A 13,240-nucleotide genomic window follows, 5' to 3' on the forward strand; every position below is an offset into this window, starting at 1 on the left:
TTAGGTGGTCTATAGAAAACCCCCAATGCAGTGGCTGTTCCCTTGTTGTTTCTAACTTCCACCCATACTGATTCAGTAGAAAAACCTTCCTCAACCACCTTGATTTCTGTAGCTGTGATGCACTCTCTGATGCACCTCCTCCTCTTTTTCCACCCTCCCTGTTCTTTTTAAATGTTTGAAACCCTGGGATATTAAGCAACCAATCCTGCCCTTGTAGATATTTAAAACTGTGTGCAAAGGAAGGCAGGGTAGGAGAGTATGGAATGCATTGCCTGGAAACATTTTGGGGGCAGGTTCAATTGATGCATTCAAGAGGATATTGGGTGGTTATTTGAACAGAAATAGTGTGCAGGGAATGGGAAAAGTCAGGAGATTGGCATTCAATGATACAGCTAGTGCAGCCATGTTGGGCTGAATAACTTCCTCTTGCCCCATAACAATTCTGTGATTCTATGAAGAACGGTTTCATGCTGGGGATGTGAAATTTTTAAAAAAATGCTGGGGAAACTCAGCAGATCTGGCAACTTTTGTGGAGAGTAAAATGGAGTTAATGTTTCAAGTCTGATATGACTCTTCTTCACAATTCCATTTCTCCCCAACCAAAATCAATATATTTGCAGATAAGTTTATAAGATCTACTTAGTAATCAGAATGAACTCAATGTACAATTTAGGTGACTTCACATTCCTGTTCTAGCTCCAATGTCCTCCCAGCCTCACAGAAATTCACATGACTCTGAGTGGAGTTTTAGAACAGTGCCAATCCAATTGGGCCTACGGAAGTCTAGTCTGTAGGTTACAAAAGCAAATAAGTTGAACAAAACAAAGGCAATGGTTATACAGGCATTAGTTAAGAATGCCTACGGTGCAGTGGTAGCGTACATATCTCTGGACCAGGAGGTCTCATTCCAAGTCCCACATGCATCAAAGATAAGTCATGAAATTAGATTAGATTAGATTACTTACAGTGTGGAAACAGGCCCTTCGGCCCAACAAGTCCACACCGCCACGCCGAAGCGTAACCCACCCAGACCCATTCCCCTACATTTACCCCTTCACCTAACACTATGGGCAATTTAGAATGACCAATTCACCTGGCCTGCACATCTTTGGACTGTGGGAGGAAACCGGAGCACCCGGAGGAAACCCACGCAGACACGGGGAGAACGTGCAAACTCCACACAGTCAGTCGCCTGAGGCGGGAATTGAACCCGGGTCTCAGGCGCTGTGAGGCGGCAGTGCTAACCACTGTGCCACCGTGCCGCCCACTTCTTTGGACACATTCATTGGAAAAATATTGACAGGGCATTGGTGAGACCACATTTGGAGTAATGTGAACAGTATCGGTCCCTTTATTTAATGAAGGATAGAAAAGAGCTGGAAATCGTTTACAGTAGGTTTACTGAGTAAAACCTTGAGTGGATGGGTTCCCTTCTATCAAATGCTTGGACATGTTTGGTTTGTATCCATCAGATTTAGAAGCATATCAGGCAACTTGATTGACACATATAAGATCCTAAACAATCTCAACAGAATGTGATTGCACTGTGGGAGTATCCAGAACTAGGGGTCACTATTTAAAAATAATGGGCCATCCATTTAACAGAGATGAGAGGTTTATTTTCCCTCACAGCAGGTTGTGAAATCTGTGGAAACCTCTTCCTCAAAAGATGATGGATACAGATTTTATGAATATTAATCAGATCAGCTATGATCTTATGGAATGGGAGTGCAGCTTGAGAGACCTGCTCCTAATTCATATGTTTATATGTATTTTTGTCTTAAATTTGCAATTTCTTTGTTGTTTCTCTGTTCCTTCTCCTTTGATGATGAGCCGAATGGGCTTCTTCCATACTGCAACATTTCTGTGATTCTCGCCATTAGTCTTTACCTTTCTCTCTCCTACTTTTCTTCTTTCTGTCATTCCCTCCTTTCCTTGTTGACTTTATTTCCTATAAGTTCAAAGTCCATTGAAGCATACAATCTACTCTTAAACTTTTGACTGTTTCCAATGCATTCACTTTTTCTTTCAGCCGTCTGGATGTAAAGTCTCAGTTTAATTTGTTGCCGAGTTAGACTGTCTTGTTCACCATTGAGATTCTGGTGAGCAACACTGGAACTGACTTTATGCAGCTCAGATATTAACAATTATTTTCTTGTTAATACACTGTCTTTGAATGAAAACAGGATATAACAGTTTATGTGAAAACTTTAAGTATGAGAATAAAAGAGGTATTGTTCTTTTGTACTGATAAATAATCAGAAGTCTCTCAAGTTTTCCACAAATGGTATGAGGCTGTATTTTCTGATACTTAGTCATCGGACAATACCAGCACCATAATAGCTCTGAAAGAAATTTAAACAATGTTAATTGAAATATAGCCATCTCTCAAACTGAGAGATCTATTTTGAAATTTATTTAGTACTCATAATTTCAATTCAAAACTTTCACTGTCTCTAAGTTTGGATGAGCTTGATTAAACCTGCATGATAGGAAGGGTCATAAGACCATTAGACAAAGAACGATAAGTAGGCCATTCAGCCCATTGCATCTGCTCCACCATTCAATGAGATCACGGCAGATATGATAATCCTCAACTCCACTTTCCTGCATTTCTCCCCATAACTGAGAACTCCCTTAATGATTAAAAAGCTGTCTGTCTCACCCTCAAGTATACTAAATGACCCTTGCTCAAGTAGAAAAAGTTTCTAATTAACATCTGTTAATTAGTAACCAAATATCTGACTTTCCTGAACATAAAACAGATTTACAGCAATAAACAGTGAGTTGCTAGGTGCTAGTTTTCCTCCTGTGGGAGCGCTTACATTGTATTGTCCAAAGTCTCATTCTTGCACAATTGGTGTGTAGGACTCGAAAGGCCTCAGCATGAGTTGAGGGAAGAGGAAGTAGTGACAGAGAGGGGTAAAATAGTCAACAATAAAAAGCAGAAATGAAATGGGAGTAGGGAGAAAGTGAACAGTCAATACTGGAAGCACAAATAATGGAAATAATGACAAAGGGCATGAAGCAGTGAAGTTAACACAGAGAGTTCATTTAACAGTATCAATAATTATTGAGTGGAAGAGAACAGTTCAGGGGAAGCAGGCAGTAAAAGTTAGACTAAAAACAGAATGTAATGCAAGGGGGACAACATTGCCACCAATACATTTTTTTAACAAAAATAGAGATTGTCAGCAATGGAAGAAATTGAAGGGTGAAATGGAGATGGTGTATTCTAATCAGGAATGAGGTTTTGCGAACTGGTTCATTTTCTGACCACATTGTTCAGATGAGAATATAAGATGTTATGAAATGGTATTGGATAAAACAATACAGTACCTTACAACACAGAAAAAGGCCACTGACCCAACTGTGTACACCGGTCTCCTTCCAACAATCCAGCCTCTCACACTTTCTATTACAATGACCTTCTTTCATCTCCTTCTCACAGTGCAATTCATTTCAACAAGACAGGGTGAACAATTTAATTGCATACATCAAACTACTTCACCTGCAAATCAACAAACTGATGGTTTGGTCAAGTCTTGGTCATAGATCAGGGGTCACGAGCTGAAAGTTTGGAAGTTCATGGTCATCATTAGACTCTTAATTCCACATTTCTATTATTGAATTCAAATTCCACCATCTACCATGGCAGGATTCAAACCTGGTTACCCAAAATATTATCTGCATCTTGAGATTAATAGTCTAGTCATTACACCACTAGGTTATCATCTCCTCAATAGCAACTTGCTGTTGCCTGAAAAAGGCCACTGTTTCTGCTGACTTGAAGACAAATAACCTTTCCTCTTGGAGGGTTAGATTGGAGTCTCGCTCTTTCCTGGGTCTGTAACTCTCCCACTGGACAAACTTGATGACCACCTTACTGACTGTAGAATTTGGGACTGTTCTTCTTACAGAGAAGAAGGATGAGAGAAAATTTAATGAAGTGTTCAAAATCAAGAACGACTAGATGGAATACATTGGAAAAAACTGTTCCTATTTGTATTTTTTTTAATCGAGGTGATATAGATTTAAAGTCATGTGTAAATGAAGCAAGGGTGATGTGAGGAAACCCTTGTTCCAGCAGCAAGTAGTTAGGGTCTGGAATGCGCTGCCTGGTAATGTGATGGAGGCAGGTTCAACTGAGGCATTCAAGAGGGAATTAGATGATTATTTGGATAGAAATAGTGTGCAGGGAAATGGGGAGAAAAAACAGGAAATTGGTATTGGGCAATAGGACCAATGCAGGCACAATGGGCCAAATGCCCTCTATCTGCATCATAACAATTCTGTGAGATTTTCTTTTTTTCGAATCTCTAACAACTTCTTTGATCTGTCACCAAACACAGCAATTTATCCTGACAAATATCCAAGTGGCCAATCAATTGTAAAAACAAACAGACATCTACTCAGAAACCATACCAAAGACAGGTAAATTTTCAATAACTCTTGTGCATTGCTCAAAATATTTATACATTTGTTGCTGAGTTGAGAGGTGTAATAGCTTATGAAACTCAGCCAATTAATTTCACAGGGCTCTCTCTCAAAACAGGCAAGAGAAGCCCAAGACAATAAAGCCCTTTTTCTTTTGATGTGCCAATTGGCCACTAGCAGGTAGCTGGCTTTTTATTGAAGTTAAATCAACAGAATAATTTCTTCAAAGGTAAAGGGTTATTAGATCATTTCAGATCATGACATTTGAGTTCCAAAGCACTGTTTCTACAGCTTAAAATAATTACTTGCACTTCTTTCACTGAGAAAAATGCTCCAATGCACTTCAATAATTATATGACAGCCAATGAAATCAACAACTTATCATTTCAGGAATTTAGATTCAGTACAGTGTGGAAACAGGCCCTTTGGCCCAACAAGTCCACACCGACCCTCCGAAGAGTAACCTACCCAGACCCATTTCTCTCTGACTAATGCACCTAACACTATGGGCAATTTAGCATGGCCAAATCACCTGACCTGTACACAGGAAGAATGTGCAAACTCCACACAGACAGTCACCTGAGGCTGGAATTGAACTTGGGACCCTGGTGCTATGAGGCAGCAGTGCTAACCACCATACCATCTGAGAGGTTAAGGCTTTAGTCAGCAGTATTTAGAATAATGAAGGATGATCTTATTGAAATATACAAGACTCTGAGAGGGTTTGACAGAGGAGATGTTGAGAAGATGTTCCCATGAGAAAGAAGTCTCATACTTGTGATATATAATTACAGAATATGATTGGTCACATTCACAACTGGGATGTGAAAGTATTTGTTCTCCCAGAGGATACTGGACATCTGGAATTCTCAACGCCAGTGAGTTGTGGAGGTTAGATCACCGAAAATATTCAAAGAGGAGCTAAATAGATTTTACCTGTAATATCGGAGTTGAAGACTATGATGATTTGGCTTAAAAGAACAGATGAGGCCTGGGGCAGATTTGTGATCAAAGAATGGATGGACAAGTTTGAGGGGCTGAATGGCCGACTTCTATATCAATTTCTTATGTTCTAATAAAAGCAAGAATTGAAGAAACAAGAATATGAAAAGACATTACAGCCAAGTTACATTACTCTAGGACTCTGAACATTAATATCCAGACCACCCTGAATTCCCCTGGTGCTTTTATCCAGGAACACATGCCTAATAAGTTATTCAAATATTCTACACTTCTGGAATAAAATTCTTCCTAATATTTATTTTTAGTATAATTTTTATTTGTTTCAGTTTAGATCCATCGTACAACTTTTCATATCTAATTTATAGGAATATTTTCATGTTAATGTACATTGTAACTCAGTTGGGTTATTTTCTGGACCATCTCTGTCCTGACTAAGGACTGGCTTGCTGCAAATTCTCTCCAGGCTCAGTTTCCTGCACTCACTCTGACCCCAGTTTTGTTTTAGCTTGAATTATGATGTACAAGGAGAGTGTTGTTATTTGATTGCCCTCTACATGCATTCTGAAAGAATTTATTAATCATTTTCCCTAATGACTGTTCACAAATGAATGTTTCCTTTATCAAGGAAATTCACTGAAATTTCAAAGTGCCTCTTTTCACCATTCATTGGACAGGGGAGCCATTCCTAATTGGAAGTAAAGATGGGTCACAATGTCACAAGAGGTCACATATGAACTTCTTCTCTACATTCCCATTTCCATAGCAACAGACTCCATAATATTTCTCATATCGTTTGCATTTCATTCTGTATTGGATACCTTGTGGTGGAAGCTCTGATATATTTTAATGGTAGTAACAGGAACATCAAGGGTGTTTTCAAAAACACAATAAAATCAAGTATTTCACTTTTAATTCAAGTCAGTTGGGAACAAAAGCTTAATATGTTGTTAAAATCTCAGCTCTCTTCAGTCATTACTCATTTTTAAAATCCTTAAGTGATACATCCAAGTTTCCCAATGGATGCTTGAAGTTCTCACCTAAACTTTGCCAGGACCAGGGAGAGGCCATCAATGTCCAAAAAAGTATTATTTGTTTATCATCAATCAACAGGCATTTCTCTCTTTATTCCTAACTTCTAACTGGGTAATTACATTCTTCACGTGAACAATTTATCTGATTAGGTTTTCCTTTGTCACAAATATCAGGATTATTGAATCAGCTGCTTCTACCACTTTTCACCCTCCTCAGCTTCCACTGAGCTAAACTTTCTCTGAATGGCCCCCTTGCCCTTTACTCACATTCTTCTCTTGTTTTTCTCCTATGTTCTCCACCATCAATGCTCAGTAGAAGCAGCGTGTACTGCCTAAAAGGTGCACTGCAGGAATTCACCAAAGATCCTTAGACAGCACATTCCAAACCCACGACCCCTACCATCTAGATGAACAAGGGTTGCAGATACATTGGGAACACCACCCCCTTCAAGTTTCTTTCCAAGCCACTCACCATCCTGACTTGGAAATATATCACCATTCCTTCACTGTCGCTGGGTCAAAATTCTAGAATTCCCTCCTAATTGCATTGTGGGTCAACCCACAGCAAGTGGATTGCAGCGGTTCAAGAAGGCAGCTCATCACCTTCTCAAAGGCAATTAGGGATGGGCTATTAGGGATGGGCAATAAATGCTGGCTCAGTCAGCGATGCCCACATCCTACAAATAAAAAAAACTCTCTGCCTCCTGACCTCTCATTGGCTCTTTAGCAGTTCCTCTTTAGCCATCTGCCCAATATCTTCTGAAACTTAAAGCAGGTTATAACCTGTTTGTTTCTGATTCTGCAAAGTGGACTATGTCATTATTTTTATAACTTGAAGTTGTGGAATATTGCTGTTGATCATCTCAATGCAGTTCATGGAAAAACTGTTTTGTGTTATTTTCACACAAATCCTTTACTTGGCGTACAGTGTCAAATATCTCAAAACACATTGACATCAATGTATTGAATAAACAACAGGACATTTCGCCTTGTGTTGAAACTCATTCTCACTGCACCCAGGGCGGCACGGTGGCACAGTGGTTAGCACTGTTACCTCACAGCGCCAGAGACCCGGGTTCAATTCCTGCCTCAGACTGTGTGGAGTTTGCACATTCTCCCTGTGTCTGCATGGGTTTCCTCCGGGTGCTCCGGTTTCCTCCCACAATCCAAAAAATGTGCAGGTTAGGTGAATTGGCCATGCTAAATTGCCCGTAGTGTTAGGTGAAGGGGTAAATGTAGGGGAATGGGTCTGGGTGGGTTACGCTTCGGCGGGTCAGTGTGGACTTGTTGGGCCAAAGGGCCTGTTTCCACACTGTAAGTAATCTAATCTAATGTAATAAAAGTTCCTTAATCAATGTCAGAATAACTGAATCCTGCATTATTCCAACACACAACCTTATCTCAGAAGGTCAATATTTTTCACTAGTCACTTAAACATGATAAACATTAGTGAAAGTTTACTGATTAGATTGTCATGATTGTAGAGATGGACAGGAAAGTATATAGTATTTTAGGAAAGGGAAGGGTTTCAGGTAATCCAATTGCATCGCTATTCAATTCCAGGGAAGATCAATTGGCTTTCAGCTAAACCTTCAGAATATTGATTCAAAAATACAATGATCCAGAGAAATGAACAGCAATTTGTCAGCTGAAGTAAAGATATGATTACAGTCCATTTGCTTGTGATCACACAACGCAATGAACTGAAATTAATAATAATAGAAACAGGTAAATCAAAATTCACCCTCGCCCACTCCTCACCCCTCCCCCAAAAATGGGCAAGGAGAGAACTATTCCCATTTCATATTTGCAGCAATTCTCCTCCCTTGGTGTCACATGTTACTTTAGACAACTTTAATTTCTACTCCTTTTCAGCATTGCCGTTGAACCTTCATCTTCGTCAACATCTTCGGAGAACCTCTGTTTCATATCATTGGATTTTCTAATGGACAGATCCAATATTGACTGAAAATTGCAAATTTCTGAAAAAATGATCTGAAGTAGTTCAGATTTTGGAACTGAACAGTTATAACTGACTAAGAAGGCATCGTATTTCTTGTTTGAACATCACCCCTTTTGCTTTAAAACCAATGTTTCTTTTTAAGATGCTCTCTGCACGCAAATATCAGTCTAAAATGATCATGAATGATGATTCAGCCAAAACAGAAAGCTGGTGACATTGCCTTTTAGATAAAGGTGCAAGGTGAACTGTAGCAAGCCAATACGAATTACGTAGAGCGTGCAATAGATTCGTCAACATCCGCTTTGCATGTTTGCTGAGGCTGAATTTCAGCCAGAGTATCAACACATTGTCAATTCCATTGCCCATCCTAAGTTGATTTGCTCATCATATTAAAATTGCCCTCTCTGACCCCACAGCTTTAGGCATCCAAAGTCAAAAATATAACATGGATACGAATCATATCTAGAGCGCTGAGGGAGTGCTGCACTGTCAGAGGGTCAGTGCTGAGGGAGCGCTGTACTGTCACGGGGTCAGTGCTGAGGGAATGCTGCACTGTCACGGGGTCAGTGCTGAGGGAGTGTTGCACTGTCGGAGGGTCAGTACTGATGGAGGGTCAGGCTGAAGGACAGTTGGAACTGAGAAAATGTGGTTGGAGATGCTGTCTTCTGGATGAAATATAAAACTAATCAGTTCAAGGCAAAAGGGGATAAGTTTAAAAGATGTGAGAGGCAGTTTTTTTTACACAGAGGCTGGTAAATGCCTGGAATGTACGACCACACGAGGTGTGGAGGTGGCTGCAACAGCAAAGTTCAAGATACATGAATAGTCAGGAATTGAGGGATGTGGACCGCTTAGAGGCAGAAGGAGTTTAGTTAGAAATGGATCATACGTTAACATAGTCTTTGTGGGAAGAAGGGTCAAGATTAGAGTGGTGCTGAAAAAGCACAGCAGGTCCAGCAGTATCCAAGGAGCAGGAGAATCGATGTTTTGGGCATAAACCCTCATTCCTGATGAAGGGCTTATGGCTGAAACATTGATTCTCCTGCTCCTCGGATGCTGCAGACTGGCTGTGTTTTTCCAGCACCACACTCTGGACTCTGATCTCCAGCATCTGTAGCCCTCACTTCCTCCTCGGTGATTTCAAACTTCAAATTGACAGGTGATAGAAAAAGCAACACCTCCCTTTCATTGGTCAATGTCAACATCAGAAAAGTGTTAATAATTGCCAGATGTGCATCAAAATGTGCAACAATGGAAAACTTTGAAACTATATTTGATATTTCCCTCAGTGATGGGTTCCACTAAAAATTATTAGGCCTGCCACATCAAAGGGCTTAAAGATTTTGATTAAGTGCTATGATTGGTTGTTTTTGTGGAATATTAATTACAATTTCAAAATGGGGTTTAGTCAATTCTTTTTTTATCCTTTATTTATTTGTTTTCTTAAATCCACAAACTTTTTTTTAAAAAAACCCAATGCCAAGCTGCTCAAATGCTTGGGAATGGTTCCTGTTTTGTTCCATGTTAAAGGCTGGGTTCATTTTTTTTTCACTGTGAGAATTTACATTATAAGGATTTTTGCTGCTATTGAAAAATAAATTTTTGTTATTTTGTGTTTTTCCACAGTTTTTGTTAATGCCTGTTTCACATATGGCATCAAATGCAGCTTTCATTCTGCATTTAAGTTTTCTGTTGCAATGTATATCCCGTATTTCTTAAAACTCAGTAAATATTGACACACAAGACAAAAGAGGAACAACAAAGGCTTGCTGGAGATTTGTGGCTGCTTCACAAACTCAGTACAAAACTACCTTGTAAAAAAATTGTTGGACTCATTACAGCAATATTTAAAATAAAAACTCAAATCTTATCCTTTTTTTGTCCTCTTCTTTCCAGAAGCTGCTGAATCTGTATGCGAAGTACCTCAACAACTATTTGCATTTATATAGCATCTTCAGGAGTAAATCATCAGCATCTTCAGGAGAAACTCAACTGGACTCATCACATAAACACAGTGACTACAATAACAGGTCAGAGGCTAGGAATACTGCAGTAATTAACTCACCTCTTGACTCCCCAAAACTTGTCTATTATCTATGAGGCACAAGTCTGGACTGTGATGGAATTCCCTCAACTTGCCTGGATGTTTGCAACTTCAAAAGCACTCAAGAAGCTTGACACTATCCAGGACAAAGTAGCCTGATTTATTGGCACCACATCCACAAGCATCCATTCCCTCCACCACCAGTGCTACAAGATGCCCTGCAGAAATTCATCTAAGATCATTAGACAGCACCTTCCAAACCCATGACCACTTCCATCTAGAAGGACGAGGGCAGCAGATACATGGGAACACCACCACCTGCAAATTCCCCTTCCAGCCACTCACCATCCTGGTTTGGAAATATATTGTTGTTCCTTCACTATCACTGGGTCAGAATCCCTGGAATTCCCTCCCTAAGGGCATTGTGGGTCTAGCTACAGCACATGAACTGTAGTAGTTCAAGAAGGCAGTTTACTACCATCTTCGCAAGGGTCACTAGGGATTGGCAATAAATGCTGCCCAGCCAGCGATGCCCACATCCCACTAATAAATAAACAAAAATCTTAAAACCTGCTGGCTGTTACAGTGATAGGAAGAAATGAAGTCAAGTCACAGAGTGGTCTTTATGCTTTAGACTATTCGAAGCAATAGCTTTACCCAGGGGACCATAGAGGAATTACATTCCCATCATGTCTTGGTTTAGTGATACCAGGCACTGAACTGTCAGAGGGACTCTCTGACCAATGGTAGCACAGAATGTCAGGGCCAGATCTCAACAAAATGTCAGGGGAAGCTGTCAAACAAATAATTCTGCAGCAGAAGACTGAATGGGGGAGAGTGAACTAAATGCAGAAATCACTCTCTCGTGTTCCTGTTGTAGTTGAGTGACTGTTAGAGAGCAGCAACTGGGATTAACCTGGAAACACATCAACTCAGAACTGACTGGAATTGGAGGCTGTGTTTGAGACGATGCGAACAACGGACACAACCATAACTGCATCTGCCCCAGAAGCTCAAACACACAACTCCTAAAATCAAAATACACGCAACACATTCCGCCTGAAATTCGGGAACATCTGGAGATGGGTAATTGCTATGGCCCCATTAATGAAGTTGTCAGTTTCTGGGTAAAGACTGGGACAAAGTGCAAGATAGTAACAAGGAGCTGGGTTAGGGCTGATATCTCGAGAATACCGTCCTGTGGTCAGACCAGCAACGGGAGCAGGGCGGAAACACTGAATCAACAGGCGAATTCTCGAAAGGGATGAAGTTGAATTCGATGCTTAATTTTTAAAGATTAGAACTCGGATCTCCTGCCTCCGATTCCAGCTCGCAACCTTTTCTCAAACCCGGTAACAATCATTAACTACAGCCAGGAACTCGGCGTGAGTGAGAAATTGCGGTACCTTTTCCTGCTCTTGATGTTAACTCCGGGAGTTGGGTTTATTCTCCTCCTTCTCTGTGCCTGTGTGTGTGTGTCTGTGTCTGTGTTCCGGAATCCTGTCCAGCTGGCGTCCTCACTTCTGTAGTTGTAGTTTGAGGCTCCGGGGAGGAGAGTTTCTGTGAGATCAGGTCCAGGAGGAGGAGGAGCGAAGAGCTGTAGCATTTACAGAGCGAGGATTAGACGCTGAGAGACCAGCTGTCTGCCTACTCTCTTCCCTATTCCAGTCCCACACTAAGTTGCAGGTTTCAGAGAGCTCTATTTCAAGCAAACAAATTGCCAGGGATTCATGATCTTTGCGAAATAAAAGCAAAAGCCTGTCGATGCTGGAAAAGTTTCAGGAAATGTTGAAATGTCAGCTGCAAAAACCCATCTAGATTAGACACAAAAAATCCCTACAGATGCTGGAATCAAAAGGAGACAAGCAGAAGGCTGGGAGAACACAGCACGGCAGGCAGCATCAGGAGGGAGGGGGACACAGCAAGGCAGGCAGCATCAGGAGGGAGAGGGAACACAGCAAGGCAGGCAGCATCAGGAGGGAGAGGGACACAGCAAGGCAGGCAGTATCAGGAGGGAGGGGGACACAGCAAGGCAGGCAGCATCAGGAGGGAGGGGGAACACAGCAAGGCAGGCAGCATCAGGAGGAAGGGGGACACAGCAAGGCAGGCAGCATCAGGAGGGAGGGGGACACAGCAAGGCAGGCAGCATCAGGAGGGAGAGGGAACACAGCAAGGCAGGCAGCATCAGGAGGGAGGGGAACACAGCAAGGCAGGCAGCATCAGGAGGGAGGGGGACACAGCAAGGCAGGCAGCATCAGGAGGGAGGGGGACACAGCAAGGCAGGCAGTATCAGGAGGGAGGGGGACACAGCAAGGCAGGCAGCATCAGGAGGAGAGGGACACAGCAAGGCAGGCAGCATCAGGAGGGAGAGGGACACAGCAAGGCAGGCAGCATCAGGAGGGAGTGGAACACAGCAAGGCAGGCAGCATCAGGAGGGAAAGGGAACACAGCAAGGCAGGCAGCATCAGGAGGAGAGGGACACAGCAAGGCAGGCAGCATCAGGAGGGAGGGGGACACAGCAAGGCAGGCAGCATCAGGAGGGAAAGGGAACACAGCAAGGCAGGCAGCATCAGGAGGGAGGGGGACACAGCAAGGCAGGCAGCATCAGGAGGGAGAGGGAACACAGCAAGGCAGGCAGCATCAGGAGGGAGAGGGAACACAGCAAGGCAGGCAGCATCAGGAGGGAGAGGGACACAGTAAGGCAGGCAGCATTAGGAGGGAGAGGGACACAGCACGACAGGCAGCATCAGGCGGTGGAGAAGTTCCTGAAGAAGGGTTACACCTGAAATGATGACATCTCCA

The 13,240-nt window shown here is 42.0% G+C and overlaps 1 protein-coding gene across 5 annotated transcripts in view; it reads right to left on the minus strand.

Annotated features, from left to right (window-relative positions):
* Positions 1 to 11,963, minus strand: part of arap3 (ArfGAP with RhoGAP domain, ankyrin repeat and PH domain 3) — a 352,080-nt gene extending 340,117 nt beyond the window's left edge. For all 5 annotated transcript variants that reach the window (XM_072590235.1, XM_072590229.1, XM_072590232.1 and 2 more), the window contains exon 1: positions 11,845 to 11,963. The gene's annotated coding sequence lies outside the window, so the exon portion shown is untranslated. The remainder of the gene's footprint in view (positions 1 to 11,844) is intronic.
* Between the last annotated feature and the right edge of the window lie 1,277 nt (positions 11,964 to 13,240).

Source organism: Chiloscyllium punctatum, chromosome 20 (genome assembly GCF_047496795.1).
Source record: "Chiloscyllium punctatum isolate Juve2018m chromosome 20, sChiPun1.3, whole genome shotgun sequence".
NCBI lineage: Eukaryota > Metazoa > Chordata > Chondrichthyes > Orectolobiformes > Hemiscylliidae > Chiloscyllium > Chiloscyllium punctatum.